The 5,503-nt window shown below is 42.0% G+C and overlaps 1 long non-coding RNA gene across 1 annotated transcript; it reads right to left on the bottom strand.

Annotated features, from left to right (window-relative positions):
• Positions 1–515: 515 nt before the first annotated feature.
• Positions 516–4,947, bottom strand: LOC127465486 (uncharacterized). Its single transcript, XR_007902231.1, has 4 exons — positions 4,789–4,947; positions 3,774–3,895; positions 2,612–2,689; positions 516–822 (listed from the first exon to the last, which is right to left on the bottom strand). It is a non-coding gene; the product is annotated as an uncharacterized LOC127465486 (long non-coding RNA).
• Between the last annotated feature and the right edge of the window lie 556 nt (positions 4,948–5,503).

Raw genomic sequence — 5,503 nt, 5'->3', positions numbered from 1 at the left:
GCACTAACGATAATTGGTATTCATTAGTAATGAAATGACCCAGGGCTGCCTGGATCTGCAGGGCATCTTGATCCTGGTCGGTAAATTAATGCTGCATCCTTAATGCACAGAGTTTCTCAGCACAGTTAATTCTCAGAATTAACTCCCAGCCAAATTACAGCAGCAAGAGATGAGCGAGCCCCATTAGGGTCCCTTCTACAGCCTCCAGACACCCCAGTCTTCCAGTCAAGCAACCCTTTTCTAAAGTTATGACAGGACAGAAAACAGGCACCTTAGACTGTCCAGCTGATGCTTGAAATCATATTTATTTCCTGCTCTACTCATAACCTCTCCCTATGATCTTAAATAGGCTGAGGATACCAAAACCCAGTAAAATCTCCACCAGGATTTTCTTAGTTGTTTTGTATCTGAGAATTAGATATCTACAAACCTTTGAAGGTCTGAGTCTAGGCTGTCCCAGAAGCCTCAACAAGACCCTCACGCTAAATAGCCTCATGCTTTATTAAGTTGAAACAAGAATAAATGCAGCACAGCTTAGGAGATGCTCAGGTGTGGGCACTGTAGGAGAAAAAGGAATTCTTTCAACTCCTTAACTGCCTGTACAGACACTGAAAGAAAATGAGGATCCTACCAGACAAACATCAAGGTCTCACCCACAGTACAGTCACAGATCATACCTTGTTCTGCATCTTATAGTGTGTAAGTCAAAATACAGAGGAGAGACATCACAGAGCAGCCTGGGCAGGTCTGGATTCACCAGGGACACCTCCAGCTGGGACACACTGGCTGGAGAGACAGATTCTATCTTGTGGGATGCTGAGCCTAAGTAATAAAGTCAATCAGAAGAGCTCTGTGAGGACAGGACCACTCACATTAAGACACACGATAAACAATTTTCAGTATGCAACCTAGCTTCTCCAGGTATTATCTTTAGAGCCCTAGATCAGGCTTTTTAAAATCATGCTTGTGTGATTTTCTGTTTTTGTGGTTTAACCCCAGCCAAGAACTCAGCCCCACACAGCCACTCCCTCACCTCCCCCCTGATGGGAAGAGGGAGAAAATTGGAAGGGTAGAAGTGAGAAGAATCATGGGTTGAGGTAAAAACAGTTTAATAATTAAAAAGAAAAAATAATAAATTGTAAGGAAAAGAAAAAAAGTAACAAAGAGAGAAGAAAATAAACCCCAAAATGACAATTAATGTAAATGAAAACAATTGCTCACCACAAACTGACCAATGCCCAAACAGTCCCCGATGTTCAGAAAGTTTTATCTGAGCATGAACCACCATGTTTAACTTTTGTAGCATAATCAAACACAACAAAAATGCAGAAGGCTCACACACAACTCTCCCTTTGCACCATCTTCACAGATGGTTCCCAGTGCACAGACTCACTTTAAACGACAACAGTGGTTTCATGGTTTGCAGCAAACTGTATATTTCCTCATGGTTCCAGGAAGGTCTTTCCCCTTCTCCCAAGGCCTGTTTCCCCCCAACAAAAAAACCAAACTCTGCTTGAACTGATTTCCCAGCTCTGTCTTCACACAGTGCTGTTGGGGAAACATCTCCCTTGAGTCACTCAGTTGGAAAAGACCTTTAAGATCATTGAGTTCACCTGTTCCCTCAGCACTGCCAAGTCTACCACTAAAATATATCCTCAAGTGCCACATCCACACAGCTTTTAAAACCCCCTGATGACTCTACCCCTGCCCTGGGCAGTCAGTGCCAGGGCTTAACAACTCTTTCCATGAAGAAAATTTCCTAATATCTGTTATAAATCTCCTCTGGCACAACTTGAGGCCCTTTCCTCTTGTCCTCTCCTTGTCACCAGGGAAAAGAAGATCTACCCCCTGTGCTTCAATCTCCTTTCAGGGGGTTGTAAAGACCTGAACTTCCTTTCTTCCCTCTATTTCGTCATCTCTCTAAGAATGCACAATATTCAGACAAAAAGTCTAATACCATTCATTGTAGTTATAAACGACTGAGAGTCAGAATTTGAGCAGCTAAACCAAATATACAGCCAGTTAAAAGACCAGCTTTCCTCCCAGTGAATCAATATTCATCACTGTGGAAAAATCAAGCCTAGCTTTCCACAGCTGATTTTGGGCCCAAATGAGTATGACTTCTCAATTTCTGAGATTTATATTCAGAACTCATGTTTATCATTAGTGTTTTTAAAGCTCCAGCACTACAGGACCTATGAAGGGAGATTTTCAGCTCTTCTTCAAAAAAAAAAGGATGGCTAAGGAGAAATTTCTAGCTCCACATCTGCAAAAACAAGGTAAAAAATGTTTCTTCTCTTGCTTAGGAAATAACCTTCAGCCATAGCTTATGAAGTGAGAATTTCAAGCTGATTTCATGTTATGAGTGTCACAGCCCACGGCTCTGTTGCTTATGGTTTGTCACTCCAGCCACTAATCTCACAATGGAACTGATTCTCTTTTACCTTTACACCTCTGGAAGTGTTCAAGGCCAGGTTGGAGCAACCTGGTCTAGTGGAAGGTGCCTCTGCCTGTGGCAGGGGTTTGGAACGAGATGAGATTTAAGGACCCTTCCAAACCAAACTTTTATGATTCTACTTTGACATATACTTCCTAGGAATTTAAAACTCACCATCCAGAGGAATGGTAATCCAGGTTCCTCCAGCAACACTACCCTCCTGGGGCTTGATGAGTGATCCAGTGGCTGCCACTGCAAAAACAACCCATCAGGCTGAAGTGTCATGCAAACATCCAAAATACCTCATTCAGCATTAGAGACACTGGTCTGAGAGCTGTCCTCCTGTAATTCCACCCTTCTTCTCATTTCTTCTTCTCAGGCATCCAAATTAGTCATATTGCCCACCCTTTATCCCTCCAGCCATCTCCCCCATTTGATAGTCCTGCTTCCCCTCAGTGGGGTTTTAGTGCCTTCAGGACTTTATTCACCAAGCTGCAGCTTGAGCCTCCTGTCCTCCTCAAGAATTAAAATAAAGATGATGTTTACTAATCCAGCTCTCAAAGAAATGTGTTTGCTGACTTCCGTGCACTAGGCTGCCCACAAAATATAACCTCTTCTGGCTCCACAACAGCCTGGCCAACTCTTTTTTTCTGAAGTCCTCAGGAAAGACATAGAGGCCTGGAAAGAAACTCCTGCTTCACGGTGTTAAGTCTCCTATAACTTACTATGGCCATGCCTTTCATAAAGGCATCAAATTCCTGAGATAATTTAGGACTTATTTTGGGTACCCTCATTCTCTGAAGCTAAGAGATGAACCAGTGGTTGGCTTTTTTTTTTTTTTTTTTTTTTTTTTTTTAACCACTGACCAGAATTTTCCAGAAATCATTTTACAGGGATATCTAGTTTGCTGATTAAATTTTAGGGAGTTTCCAGCTTCTTAGCTCTGTCTGGATGCAATCTCAAACATCACTATTGGTCACTGAAGCCCAGTATTGGACACCCTTGTATCATGAGCCCTTAATATGAACATGCAAACAGTGGCATATGTATCATCAAGTGAATCAAAACCAATAGGTACGATGTGAACTCAGGCAGAACACAGAAAATTAAAAATTAACTAAAAAATCTACACTGGCTATGGAAATAATGCCATGAAAAAAAACCTGATAAGGTGGATAATGTCTGGTATGCTGCATATATCCCATAATATTCAACACCTTTTAGAGATGCTTATCCATGTCAGGATGCAGTTAGTCTGTATCTTGTCTATTGGCACTGGATTTTCCTGGTGTTTTATGACCAGGGTGGTTGGAAACATCACCTCTCCATCACCCACCTGCCAAGAGTATCAGCCCAGTGCTCAGAAAGGATGTTCTCCAGAGGTTCATCTTGAACAATGAATGGAGAATTCATGAGAGTCTGGCTCCAGAATCATGGCTTGGGGCCTTAGGACCTTCCCTGTAATGTTAAAACAAACCTCACATGAATTCTTTTTTCACAGTGCAAGCCTGTGGGAGCAACAGCTGTGAACTGTTCTAATAATTAAACAAAATAAACATTTGAGTACTTGTAGGCTAGGTCTTACTTGCTGTCATAGCCAGACACATCCCACTTTCCCTTTGTAAAGTCCATATCAGGAACTGTTCTACCACTTAAAGACAGACCATCAAATTCTGCTGCCCTCATCCTGAGTTTTGTACTAGTATGGAAAAAAAATTGGGTGAATTGATTTAGCCAGATTTTTATATAACAAAACCATTTGGGTTGGAAGAGACATTTAAGATCATGTCATTCCAATGTCCCTGCCATGAACAGGGACATCTTCCACTAGACCAGGTTGCTCCAAGCCCATCCGACCTGGCCTTGAACACTCCCAGGGATGGGGCATACTTGTCCTCTATTACTATTACCATAAATATAGTTTTAAGATAATCCATATAATATACATCCACAATCATCAAATCTCAGACAAAAAAAATCTCCTCAGAGCAGCTGGGTAAGAGCAGGGCTGCACAGGGACAAGCAGTGGAAGAAGGGTGGGATGGCACCCTAGAAAAGATGCAATGGGAGAGTGACACTCTTGGAGGTGAGATTGGGTCAGAAGCTTACATTAGAGCTATGAGAAAAAAACTGCCACCATAAAGCAACTTCCAAACTTCTATTATTATACCACAAGACCTACTGCAACTACTCTCATTATATTTCTTGCATATTTTAACATCCTGCAATGGCCAGGGGTCAGGGTCCAGAGCCCCGAAGCAAGTGAATGTTGCATTTCAAAGCAAGTGTATAAAATATAATTTATATTTAATTTTATTATTCTTATTATGTCTTTTGCTGGTATTAGTTACCTTAATCAATTTGTTCTTCTTCCATTCCTCTGATGAATGAAGTGCAGTAGCTCCAGTATCAGCACAACTGCTCCATCCCTTTGATGCCAGCTCTGCCACAATTTTCAGGCTGAGGTTGTGTTACACACTTGGTTCAGTGCTGAAACCCACCAGACAAGTTTCTCAAAAGGCTCAAATCCCGTCACAGACAGCTCAGAGCCCTCCACTGAGTGTGCTTAATCATTAACCTAAGCTGCTTGCTGCTATTAACTGTTTTGTTCCAAAACTGTAATTACCATAACAAGAATAATCTGGAATTGTTCTTCCATTGGTGTATGACTAGATCCTCCAATAAGAGGACCCTCTTTTTTTCCCCACTGCAATGTGACATAAAAACTATCACAATGGTTTCTTGATATGCCAATATTCAGTCTAGGACTGACTTCCACAGCAAGTGGACTTCAAGGTTCCCTTATATATTCTTAATTCATTTTTTTCCATGGCATTCCCAACACTGTTGGCATTTGGTGGGAATACCCAAAGGGTGTTTAGATCCCTTTCCACATCTCAAGTACCTACTCCCCTGCAGATCCTTTACCATCTACTGTGGAAAAGAGGGCAGTGCACTTACACAGGGTTATCTCTCATCCCATGGAGAAACTGGGCTGCAGGGACAACTCAACTCAGCCCACCTCAGACACTGAATAGTATCTCTACTCCCACCTCTGCACTCCTC

Source organism: Manacus candei, unplaced genomic scaffold, assembly GCF_025592945.1.
Source record: "Manacus candei isolate 608988 ecotype Guabito, Panama unplaced genomic scaffold, ASM2559294v1 h1tg000407l, whole genome shotgun sequence".
NCBI lineage: Eukaryota > Metazoa > Chordata > Aves > Passeriformes > Pipridae > Manacus > Manacus candei.
This window is presented reverse-complemented; position numbering and strand designations above follow the sequence as displayed.